Source organism: Excalfactoria chinensis, chromosome Z (assembly GCF_039878825.1).
Source record: "Excalfactoria chinensis isolate bCotChi1 chromosome Z, bCotChi1.hap2, whole genome shotgun sequence".
Classification (NCBI taxonomy): Eukaryota; Metazoa; Chordata; class Aves; order Galliformes; family Phasianidae; genus Excalfactoria; species Excalfactoria chinensis.
In genome coordinates, this window is record NC_092857.1 from 73,511,445 (window position 1) to 73,525,246 (window position 13,802).

The following is a 13,802-nucleotide window of genomic DNA, read 5'->3' on the forward strand; positions in this document are numbered from 1 at the left end:
TGGTGAAAACATGTAATAGCACCAAAGTAGGAATTCAGATGACAGAGGTAAGGTGAAGTTCTTCCACGTATTCTTTTCATTACTATATATATGTGAAAATGCGATGTTGATGCCCATGTCAGCTCTTTGTCAGACATCTACTCTGACACTTTATTGAAGCAGGATATGTACCTGGACTGCCAGGGTGGCTCTTCAAAGCCTCATTGACCTAAAGGAAACAGCAAAATATCTCACAGAGTTGAATATGAAATAATTCTGACCCAGCACACATATGCATATCTCAGGCTTCATTATCTCCTTGCCAAGTGTTCTCTTGGCTAGCTGCTACCTTAGATTAAATACCCCTATCTTGATGTATCCCTTCTGTTTCTTTCTTTCGTATTCTTTTTTTCCCCAGTTTATGCCACTGTTCTATATTTAACACTGATGAGGAATAAACAATAAAGCAAGGAACCTCAGTCAGAGTATCTTCAGGAATGAAATAAACTACCAAGAAAACCGAAATGAAGTAAGACAAAATAAAAATAATTCATCTGAATTAAAGTCCCATTCTGTAGTTCCACAGGTAATTATTGCCCAAGTGAAATGAAAACTTACTAATTCCATCCAGTTTCTCCTGAATAGCGATGATCTATTCATCACCCATCTTCTCTCTTTTTCTACTTTATTTCTTTGCATTCTGATACCTGCATTTATGTGCTTTTGAGAGCTGCATTTCTGTTTACACCCTCCGTGTGTCCTGCAATTTCTATAAGGGTCAGCATCACAGTGATATAGAAAGTGAACAGAATCTTCACTCACACTGCAAACCGGCTTTAAAATGAAATGCACGAGAAATAGATCAAGCATTTGGTGAACAAACTGCAGCAGAATGAATTTAATTTCTAACACGCTATTTTAGCTATTTAATCAGCAGCAATTAACATAAAATTCTTCTATGATAAATATGTATGTTTCTTGGAGAACACTATTCTTTTTCATCATTTCTCTCTAAGTTAGAGCCAAATTAAGTTTCCAAAATAAGTACTCAGGAATACTGAAAGTATTACACACATTTTGAACCTCGTGATACAGAGAAAAAATGTCCCATATGATGAAATGAATGGGGATATAAGGTCATGGTTACAATTAGCTACAGAAAACCTTGCATTTTTAAGATTCTAAGGAAAGAGTATGCAAAAGTAATGTTTCTTTCTGTTCTCTTCATCTGCAGTTAGAGAATTTTATTTCACTGCTCTCCAACATTTTTACACTGAAGATGATGGAAGACTTTGACAGCACTGAAAAGCTTATTTCTTTTCTATTTGTTGCAAATTAAACATACTATGCAGCTCTGCTTTCAGTAATGTAAGGACTAATTGATCCTCTCAAGAGAAACCATTAACTTTGAGTTAGCTGTTGTTTGCTTCCTTGTTTTGGCACAGCTGTTCAGAGCAGAACATGTGCTGTCACTACATCCATTGGCACACTGATGGAGAGAAGAGGATCAGTCACGCCACATCAAACCATTTCCGTGTGCTTTGTGACTGGATGCACAGGGTACAAAATGGGTTGTGAAAGTGGTGCTAACTCCTGTGCAGACTGTCATTTTGTCTCTACCAAAAAGAAAAAGAAGAAACTTCCACTGGCCTAACTATGGTCAGTATTTTACTTGAAAAATGCCATGGTTCTGTATTGTGGAAGTCAATTTGTATGCTATTTCAGCTGTGTTTTCCATCTGCATATCCAGTGAGGCAGTCCTTTAAAGCTCAGATCTTCTAGAATGACTCAGTGTAACAACTGCTAATACCAGAAATACTGTATTTTAAGTAATTCTATACTACTGTAATTAAACTGTTCTCATAGTTTTAAATCAAAAGAGACAGCCATGTTTGTAGGGGCAGGTCTGTTGAGTTGCAGACTGCAGATTAGTCCTGAAGTATCAAACCTCTCATTTCTGCTAAACAAATAGTTTCATTTGCAGTGCTTTATTTTAGGATAGAACTTAGGCCTCGTTTCTCTTTTAGGTTTGGTTAGGTCATTATGTGATAACACAAAAAAATATAGACTTGATGGAAATAGGCTTTTGTTCCATGAAACTGTACCTCTTAAAAGCAAGGAATAAGTTCATCATCACCACTGTTTTTATTCACACACTTTTATGTTAACACCCATTTTCAGTATATGTATCGCAGCTTATGGACTCATGCAGCAAAGGCATGTATATATATAAGATCCTTGTTTAGCCAGAGCAAATTGTTTAAAGCACATAATTTTGTGAAGTCTAGAAGAGATAAAGGAAGGGGTGGGTGCTGCTCAAAGAGATTAGTGCTAGGGAAATAATGACAGACTTTTAGTTATGCGAGTATTAGGGAGCACTGCCATGGTAAGAGTATAAGCTGTGCTAACAGAGTCTATAATAGGATCAAGCTGGATAAAACTTTCTCCTTATGCATGAAGGAACACTTTCATAAGTCAGTGTTTTTCTGTTATAATCCTTGAAGTCTAATTCATGAAAAGTTAATCATATGAGATTCTCATTCAAAGAGACTAGCACAGCCTGACAAGCAGGGCAGGACTTATTGTCTCATGTTTCATCATGCACTTAGTTTTAAAAGAAAACGTTGATGTAAATAAAGGAAAAAATATGTATATCCATTTTTTCCTGCAGTAACTTACATTTGAACATACAGAGAGCAAATCAAGTACTTGTACTGCATGGTAAGCTGAAACATTTAGAGACTGTAATGGTTGCTATTGTGCATTGCACCAATTGTTGCTGGGAGTTGTGAGAGATGGAAAAAGGAACACAACTGCCTCTTCCCATCAGTACCCTTCCCAACACTTTGATACTCCTGAGTGCAAGGAGTGATGGGAATGCAGTGATGGGAAGTTTTCCTACCCTCTGTGATCATCTTTTCTGAGGACGTGGAACAGTATACAATTAAAATATCCAGTAAGACTATCCCAAAAAAGTCACTAATTCTATCTTTGACTATATTCTCAGTGACATTTGTTTCAACACAAGATCCCTAAAGCCACATGAAGCCACATCTGAGCTACTAAAGAGAAAAGAAGAATGTCTCTGTTCTCACCAAATGTTGCAGAGGGCTGTAGAGGTAATCAGGCAAACCCAGCAGGACACAGGCTGAACAGACAGCAGAATGAAGGAAGAGGGGTCGAATCAAGAAGTGCGTGTAGAAGAACTCAGGCCAAGGTTCCACAGTAAAGAGATCAAAAGCATTCACCTTCTATCTGTGTACTTACCTTTGGGATGTGAAACAAGTCTAGACGAAAGAATGGGATTCTAGCAGGTACATATATTCTCTGTTCTTCCCATCCATCCTATTTATATGCCTGGAACTGGAGCTTGGAGCCTAAAGATCTCTGGTTCCAGAAGTATATGACAACACATTTCCTCTGTAGCTTAATTCCTTCCCATTAGTTCCCAGTTAAAACTGCAAATTTTGTCTAGTAAATTTTCCTTCCAAGATTGTAGTGTAACCCCTTTCCTACCCAAGGTGATGAATATTGCCTTGATTGAACAATCTTCAATATTTACTTGTAACAATCATCTCTCTTTTTCTGGTGTGTATGTCCCATTAAAAACCCTACCTGAATAAATGTTCATTGTTCAATCAGTGCCTAACGTCAGATGACTTGTAAGAAGATATTACAGGCGACAACTTATCTGTGAGCTGTGCTCCAAAGACAGCTGTACACATACAACACTGTCTGGCCTTTGAGATACGCGATCAGTTTATTTAGTTTTGCCACATTGTCTTTGCTTTTTGGTATCTCTGTTTTTGTCACTCTGTCTTTTGTATTAATACAGTGAGAGGGTTAGAGTATTTAAGCAGCATTAGTGGAGTACCAGAAAAAAATGCAATATATTTTTCCTTTGCTTTTTCTATAGCTGTACTGCATGCTGTCTGACTATGTGGTTCACTTGAATCAAGATCATCTAATATACTTCACACTGGGGAGAAGCAGAAAACAAAGAAGCACCAAAAAGAAGATTAAATATACATAAGTATGCACTTAAAAGCACATTAACTTCCATGAAGATGGGTGTTATTTTCTGAAGATGTGCTGCTGGTTTTGAGAGAGGTACTCACCAACCTATTTGTGCCTAGATTAGACTTTTTGGTGCTGTGTCTCTGACCAGAGGTTGGGGTAAAACTTCTTCCTGTTGCTGTGTTCTGTAGCCCATTGCTGCTTCACTGAAACTTTCATCCCCTTCCACTTCTTCTTTAAATACAGATATCTATACCTATCAATCTTAAAATACAGATATCTTAATAGTCAGCAAGCCTAAAAACTGTTCATGTTGAACACCAGAAGTCACCTCCAAACTTAATCATAACCTGTAAGTCCCTTATAATATTCAAATCACTTCTATTGTTTCCTGTTCCTATGGAAGTCTGTGATAGAATAGTTGCAATTTCTTAAAGTTAAATATCCCAAATGAAGGACAAAATGAGGATTATGTGTCTGAATTTGACATTGTCTCTGAAAGTTTGCAAGAAGGCAGTACTTGCACCAGTAACTCTGGATAGCTGAAGATGTGTAGTACTTTAGCCTGAGATGATGCTTGCTTTTCAATCAAACCCTCAGCATGCCCATAGCAGTAGTGCCCAACCTCCTCCACTAAAATGCTCTGTAAAGTGGAGCAGACCCATTGCCCATCTAGCAATGGGCACAGAAGCAAGGCTTCCACCTGCATAAGAAGGTAGGCCTGTCTAGCTTCCCTTCTAGTAAGAATGTTGAGCATTTTCCACTTCCAGCTGCTATTCTTTTTACACCTCATTGTGACATCTTAGCCCAGTAGAAGACAAGAACTAAAACACTCTTCTAAATGTCGCAGATCAAGCAGTTCTGTTACTATTTTTCTTGTCAAAATATTTAGCAAAGAAAAAGCATTTTGAAGGACTCAGAGTTTGGATGAATGTCATTTGGTGAATAATGAGAACCATGGCGCACAAAGTACTGAAATCTTAATAGGGATTTATTCAGCCAGTACCTCCCACCTCCTAAAACAGCCATACTGAACTCATCTCATTCATTACTTAGGACTGGCAATAAGAATTCTGATATAACTTTTGAAACTGAAACTCTTAGATGATGGTTTCTTCACACAGCATTGCCTTGTTGGCTTGATTTTCTGCTATTGCTGTAAATTTTAATGTCAGGGGTTCAGATTCAAGATACGTCATTGCTGAAGGAAGCGGGTAAATGTATGCAATGGAAAACAGCGTTTTCTAAATACACTCAGGAAAGAACAGTTGGCCATAACCTCTCCCTCCTTTTCTTTATGCAGCTCAGTTAAATGCAGAAATTGATGCCGTTTGTATAACGATGATATCATGAAATGTTACCAGAGCAAGTGGACATTTTGGAGTAAGTTTTCATAGGTTTTACATGACTCTTGATTGCAAAGAACCCCAAGAAGACTTTAAAAAATAAAATAAAATAAAATAAAATAAAATAAAATAAAAAATAAAAATAAAATAAAATAAAAAAAAGATCTGACCTGACTTGCAAATATTCTAATATTGATATTGATAAAATATTCTAATTTTATATCAGTAGAAGCAAGACACAGAAGACAGAATTTCCAGTTTTGCTCTCTAAACACTACTGAGGGCTGGTACTCCGGTCATAGGTGACGACTAGATTTCAGGCTCACACAAACCAGTACATCTAGCAGGCTGTGAAGGGAAAGGATGCTGTTCACAACTGGATAGTTTCTAAAAAAGCCTTTTTGCTTGCCAAAAAACGAAGGGGAGACAGGGGAAACTATGACCCTCTGCTTTGCCTGATTGCGTACAACCTAAATTCAGTCTATAAGAAGGAATGAAAGAGTCAGCATTTCAGGAGCTTACCAGATAGATTACTAGTGCCATGTCTATTTGTAATTATAGGTCAGTTCTTAATGCTGCTGTAAACCACACATTCCAGGGCTTTGCAAACACTTAGCAGCATATTTTACTCTCTTTGGGTAAAAGAAGCTGCCATTGGCAACAATAAAGGAAACACAAGCTAAGACCCTTCTGTCTTGCTACAAAATGGCACTTTTCACTACTTTCCCAGCACACGAGCTGTGTGCATTTACTTACCATCCAAATCTAAGTTATTTCTTGTGATAGTTTCAGTTACGTTATGGAAAAGTTTGGTGACAGGCTACATACCACAGCAGCACAAGGACAGCTATCTCTTGCTATCGTGTCTGGAGAGTCTGATAATAATATCATAGGCAATGCCTCATAAAATGCAACCACTGTAACAGCTCCACATACCCAGAGAAGCTGCAGGCAATATAAAGCAGGGGCTTTGCTTCCAGAGGATGTAACTAATCGTTGAGTATTTCGGGGATGGTAGCTCTGAAACAGGAGTTTGTTTCTCTCCCTCCCTCTCTCTTATTTTGTTTTGTTTTGTTTGTTTGTTTTCTTCTTTGTTTGTAACTGTAAGGCTAGGTCTTTGGGCATACACACCTTATAAAATCACATCGTATCTGAGATATTTTAAATATGAGTCATTACTTTTGTTGCATGTGGAATTTTTACAGTGCCAGCTTATACAAAGATAAGTTAAAGTAGCTTTTACTTCCTTTCTATGGCAGACACTACATAACTGTATTGCTATTATTTCCTGTATTTCAGTGCCTCTGCTGCCACAGGGATAGATGAGTCAAAAGGAAAGAGCAAGAAGTGTAGCAAGGGAGGTGGACGGGGTGGACGTGGCAGCAGCAGTCACTGCCTTCAGGGGCACCAAGGCTGACTGAGCAGTGAACTCCCTCATCCCATAAAAGTACACTGGAAGAACTTGGCCCAGCCTTCCCTGGCTCCATCTTTGGCCATATGTTTATTAAAGGAAAACCCCTAGGTTTTCTGCTGCATTTTGCAGACAAGCAAAATCAGAAGGAAAAACAAAGACCAGAGTACTACTCCACACTTTGCTCCCCCTCCTTGCAAGGCTCTCTGTGCCTTTCCAGCATACTGTGTGGACTATTGCTGATAGGAAAAATTCTGAAGATATGGTCAGTGGTTGTAATGTCACAATTCAAACAGGATAGCACTTTCTGAGTGAATAGCACCATGGTTGTCCCTCAGACATGGGATAAGCCATACTGAGGTAGGTGACAAGTTCAGCTTGACACTATTTAAGCAGAGAATGGATTTACAGTTGGGTCTTCCATCTCAGAAGAGACTGACCAAAAATGAAGCTCATCTCCTCCTAGAAAAGACTGTTGACACTGTATGAATGCTTACTGCACAAAGCTGCAAAAGCTGTTTGCATTTGTGGATGCCTTGATAGTCTCTTGAGAGAAAGCACCTGTATCTTCCAACAAGTCTCTGGTTCTTTATACCAAATGGAAAACTTCAAAATAGGGCAGTTAGCAAACCCTGTTCCAGCCTCCCCACGTTCTGCTTGGCATGGTGGGATGCATCAAAGGCAGCTGACTGTTTCCATCCCATCAGGCAGAGGAAGGGACTGAGCCTGGAGGTGCCCTGCCTGGGTGAATTTACTGATAACATAGTTGTCAAGAAAAAAGAACACTAGCCTGATGTCTATTTCCTATTTTATTATTCCTCTGATAGCGATCCAAAATGGAAAACTATTGTTTCTACCAAGTATGTATTTGTTTGGTTGCTTGGCTGATTGATTTCATTCACAAAACAGACACTGAAATGCTAAACATTTCACAGGAAGGGGTTTTACTTATGATTTTTAAAATGATTATTATTTTTCAAGAAAGTTCAAAATATATTCCTTTTTAATTTATTTCTTCTATTTATTTTTGTCTCCATCCACTCCTCCCTCCCCCCAGCCATGTTGATCTGGAGTATTGACTGATCATTTTGAATTGCTAGAGGTCAGACTTGTAAGTGAGCTATATGGGCTTTAGAGCCACACTGCACCCAGACATCAACAGAAAGGAGCTGCAGGAGGGATCTCAGTATCTTTTTATATTGTTTTGTGCAGTAAGTCTGATTCTGCTTATACAAAAATGCTGTTGTAATGCCAGCGGAAAACTCTAGCTGGAGTAAAGATAAGAGCATGTGTCTTGCAGCTTAAATGAGTCAGATGGCAGCAATGTAAATTTTAATCTAGTAAGACTGGAAACAGTTTCAAAATGTATAAAAAACAAAACAAAACAAAAAAGCAACCCACAAAACAAAACTCCAAGCTATTTAATAGTTATTTTCCAAATACTAATTGCTGAAAAATTGCAAAAAGCAGAACTTAATCACATTTACAAGACTCTGTATTCCTTTAATATGATGAGAATGCTTCAGTTTTGACAAATCACTGTAGGTATGCGACACTGCATATGAAGGAAAGGGTTGGCATGACATCCTTGCTAACATTAGCTCACGGGTTGGTGTCTGAACACAGTGTGCAAGCTGCAGAAGGGAGGTACCAAAGGGCTTAAGGCCAAATAAAAGGAGGGAGTCAGGGTGGTTGAACAGAGAAATCAAGTACTTCCCTTTGAATGTCTGTATTCTTACTTTTGTGGTTGCTGTTTCTACCAAAAATGATGCTGTTTGGTTTGCCCGCTTCACTGAAGAGGAGTACCAGTGTCATTATCCTTTGGAAACAAGTACGCTTTGGATAAACACTCTAGGACAGCATAAACACTATGAGCATAAAAGGAAAAGAATTCTCATTATTTCCCAAGTTTCTTTATGTGCTTGTAATTAGGAATACAAGAAGGCCTAATATAAAGATGAAATCAGAACTGTGTTCCGCAGCTGCCATGAGTCAGACAGGGCATCAGCATGCTGACAGAGCTCTGAGGTGATTTTTATCAGCACTTTTGCTCTTTTGTTTCTTGAAAAGTATTCCTCTTGAAGCTTCAAATTGTCCCACAAAGCTTTAACAGAGACCCTTATTTTGCATTTATTTCACACAGCCATCACTCATCTGTTTGTGTTTTATTACAAAGAACTTCAGGGATTGTAGCTATGCAGCATCACCAGGGCTTTCTCATTCCTCAGCTGTGAAGAAGAGGAACTAACAGACATGAACTACGTTAAGCAATAAAGAGAAGAAAGGAAGACTGACCAAAGGTACTGAAAAATCTCCTGCATAACATGCCAGAGAATAATTAATCTCATACTCTTCTAGAAAAGAAAAAGGCATGAAATTCTGATTTGATTTGGAAAGAAGAGGTGAACTGATGTTATTAGGTTTTGGATTTGTGACTTAAAGGAAGAAATTGTTAACATAAACAAATTTTTTTTGCATCGAAGTGATGCTTTAAACTATATAAATCTGTCTTCTAAAGGTAAAGATAAGAAAAGCAATTTCCAAAATGCTAGTTGTAATGATACAGACCCACAGGAAAAAGGGAGAATTTGAACCTTCAGAAATACCCAGATTGTGAGTGCTGTTTTGCAGATATAAGGAGTTGTTTCACTTAAGTATTTACTGCTAATTCTTCATAGCTTATTTGTGATGAGGCAAGACTGAGCTGCAACTCCATTCCCAAAGAAGAAAATGAGGGTTAGTTCCTTACTAGAAATACAAAATATTTGAATGCTCAGAAAATAATCAGCTAATATGGAACAAACAACTCAGCTAGAGGGAAACACCCTTAGTAAATGCCTCACTGGCTTTTGGCTCTGAACAATCAATTGCAATTTCTTTATTGGCTTCTATGTTCAGGATTTTGGTTTTGGTTATTTGATGCAAAAATTGATGTACACAAAAGCACAACAGATAGAAAGTTAAAATTCAAGGCCTGAAGGACAGGAAAGGTTATTTGAAGGGCCAGGTTGGATGGGGCCTGGTCTGGTATAAAATGTGGAAGTTGGTGGCCTTGCATGTGGCAGATGGTTGGAGCTTCATGATCTTGGAGGTCCCTTCCAACCCAAGCCATTCTATGAAAGGCTCCAGAAAGTGTATGGGGTTTGGATTTTTATGCTTTGTGACTAACAGCAGCATTATTAACAGCAGCAGGGATATGATTTAGCAGAGGTTTGTTGTTGTGGTGTTGTTTCGTGGTTGTTTTTTAAGAGATCGGCTACTGGTTGGGCTGCGGTTGGACTTGATGATCTTCAAGGTCTTTTCCAACCTGAGTAATTCTATGATTCTATGATTATGCATGGAACATCTGCAAGCCCCTGGTTAATGGTGGAGCAGCACTGCTGGGAGGGCTCAGTAACAGCACCTCATGTGAAAGCAGGGGACTGTGGTGTTACTTGGCACACTGGTGATGGAGTGGAGGTCCAGGAGTGCCCCAAACAACCAAAACTCACTCTCAGAAAACAAATGTTTGTTTGCTATAGAGCTTTTGTCTTTCCTTTAAAACTACGGTACCTCCTTCCAGCGACAGCATGTATTTAGTGTTTAAACAGAACAAACATGAAGTGGAATTCATATTGTAAAATTTAATCCACTGGGGAATGATAAACTTTTGGCTACCCACATCTTGCAACTTGCCAGGTTCACCCAGTCCTTGTTTTTGATAAAACCCATTCTTGTGGTGTTTCCTGCCACAATATATCAGCTTTTACAGAGTGACACATTTGTGTTGCGCCCATAATTGTGTGCAAATTTCATACTCCATGAAAAGGAAGTAAATTAAGTATATAATAATCAACCTTACAGATGCTGAAACAAAATCTTTCCACATGTTTCACCTCCTTAGCACATTTCTGAAGCGATCTTCTGTTTTGCCCCTTTTGTCTAATAGAGACAGGTATACAAACACACACTAGAACACATCCTAAGTATTGTTGTGTATACTGCTTACTTTAAGGGATGTATCTATTCAGTCTGTAAACTGGTTGTTTTTCTCTCTCAGTATTGACTGGCTTTCAGTAGTAATTGATTGATAAAAATATACATTTAATGGTAAAAAAATCTGTGACTGTAAAAGTCATTGGGGATGACCATAAATAATACTTCTGTGTATCTGAAGGTATTTCATTTGAAGATTTCTGTATATCTTGCAGACAGAAAATTGGTGAGTGCTGCACATTTCCTGCACCTTGCTAAGTGCTGCTATTCCTAGAACATTTCACAGATACATAGACTGGAGAGCTTGTGGTATGGACAAAGATAAAAGGCAAGTGTCTGGCAGAAGCTACTGGTAATTCAGAGGTCTTAATTCTCAGTTCCCTACCAGCTGATCCTTTGCAAAACATTTAACTGGTGAATACTTGCAAAGCCCCAGCACTGCCCATTATACTTGTGGACATATGCTTAGTTCAGAACCTCCATGAATGGAGTTAATCAATGGTGGTTGTTGCAAACGTAGAGGATGCGTTTTGTTCTCAACAGGAATTTTCCAGTGCTTAGGTCACATATAGTCAACAGTCTGGTGGAGGAAGAGGATACATTCAACTTTAAAATATTTTTAACTTCTCTTTTGAATCTTCTAAATTTTATAGCCCCTTCTTTTATCTCCAGATCAGAAACCTGACCTGAAGGTTCTGTTTCAGTGGTAGGTCATGACAAGAGCTCAAGGAGAGACTAAAGCTGCTGGCAGAGTCCAGCCAGTGCCTGTGGCGAGGGAATACCCATCTGAGGATGACATACTGGATTTAGCATCTGAGAAAATTGACACAACAGGTCAATGAGTAAGAAGAACATCATCACCCTGGAGGGTGCTCTTTCTTGTAGTCAGGTGCCAGTCATTCCCCCCACTTAATACTGGTGGCAGCTCTCAGAATGCAGTTGGTTACTGCACTCCTTCTACCAGCACCTTCTAACACTGGTGAGGAGTGCAAGATATAAGGGCCACTGCTCAACTATCTAGCAGGTTCTTCTCCAAAGCCAGATTCGTGTTCTGCCCAGCTTTGCTAGAACTTTGCACTTGTATTCTGCAAGCACCATCTGTGGGACACTGTGAAAGCTCTTCCCCACCTTTGTGCACACCATGGGTACCACGTCCTCCGTTCCTCTCTTCCATAAGGAAATGGAAAAGAGAATGGAAAAGCTCTTGACTTTAAATGTATTTCACACCCTCTAATGCTCATCTGAGGGTTCGCTACAAGTTTTGGGAGGTGAATTGTGTAGCCAGGATAAACATGAACCACCACTGAGCTTTGGTACGATGCAAACATTTTCTTTTGTATGGCATTACTGTGCAAGATGTGCTGTGTTTCCAACAGAAACTGAGAACATGTAGAAGCAAATATCAGGTGCACACAGGAAACGGTGGAAATACGGCCAACTTTGATTCTGTCCAGTTGCCTCACTTCTTTAAAAGAACCGTGTGTGATTTTGTACTGGCTTACATCAAACTGCAGTGTGTGTCACATCTGATATTAACAGTAGTTTATGTACTGAAAAAGGATGAGGTGAATTCAGGGTCAGGAGGATACTGTAAAAGTTATTCCTGCTGTTCACTGTAATCCTGCATGCTTGTGTGGGGAACAGTCCAATTTCTTTTTACACTTGTGGATTCTCACACTGAGCCACATCTAAATTGGTGCTGAGCACCTGCAGACATTTGCAGGTGCCAAACAGCTTCCTCCGGCCTATTTCTGCTCCATATTAATTAGATGAGCTGAAACCTTAGAACAAATCCTTCCTTCCCAGCCCCAGCTTTTTGCGGTGTCCCAGTCTGGACTTGAACTCTGTGGCTCATTTGAATTTGACCATTAATTCCCTCTTTGTTACAAACAGCTCATAGAGACTGTGACTTTTGCAGATCCAGTAAGTCAGATGTCTGGGGAGAAAGAACACGCAATACGACATTGCACCACCTGCACAGGAAAGGCAGCCTGATGGTTATATAATTGACCATTATCCCGAAGGTGGCTGTGGTCTTCTGCCTATGACTGAATACATGTCTGCAGCCAAGGCCTGCTCTCAGTTACACACACTGAAAGAAAAAGTAATTTCAGTGTATTCTCTGATGTGAGAACAAGATTCAGGCTTCAGTCTCTCTCTCTTTTTTTCTTTTGTTTTGCAAATGTGATCTTCCATCAGATTTCTGGTCCTTAGAAATTCCAACTCTGTGATAGAGCATGCACAGTGCTTACATACATAAACCTTCCCCATAATGATTTGGTAGTGCTTAAAATATGTCAGCTGACACTTGAAGCAAGCTAACGCAGACGTGGTTAGATAGATAGATAAAAGGAAATCAAAGGGAAGAAAGACTCACCTTTCTGCCTGCAGTACTAGTATTTTTGCTTGTTTTTCCAATAGACAAGTTTTTAAATGAATGTACCTTTGCAGGGCACCAAGAAATATCAGCCTTATCACATAGTCTGATGAGTATGACTTGGATGGTATGCAGCAGAGGGGAGTGATATGGAAAAGCACTGGAAGCTGCCAACAGTTGCCATATTCCAGCAGGCATCTCCCATGTGTGCTTTTGCTCCCACACCACACCTCCCACCTACTCCTTGCCTGGCTTGAAGCGAGCTATCAGCAAAGAGGAGATGTCCATGCCCACACTTGCTGGGTGGCCATGAGACTGAGTTGTTTTCATCAAATCCAGATGATGGTGGTAGGCCAGAGTCCTGGTGCTTTCCACCCACGTGGGCTGCATCTGAAGGGTGGGCCCTGGGGCCAGACAGACACAGCTCACAAAGAGCACCATGACAAAGTGTTGGCCTGCTGGACTGCAACCTGCTCAGGTTCCTGATGCTGGGAGATCTCAACAGCTTAAAACCATGAGCCCTCTCCTAGCCTCTTGCAACAGCTTGTCCAGAAGGCAGATAGTGATCTCCTCTGGACTAAGGCTGTGTCTGGGACTGAGACAGACTAGTCTTGTTCTGTTTTGTTTTTGAGAAGAGCAAAACAGGAAAGAAATTGGAAACAAATAAACCAAACGAATTTAAAACGACTAGAGGGCA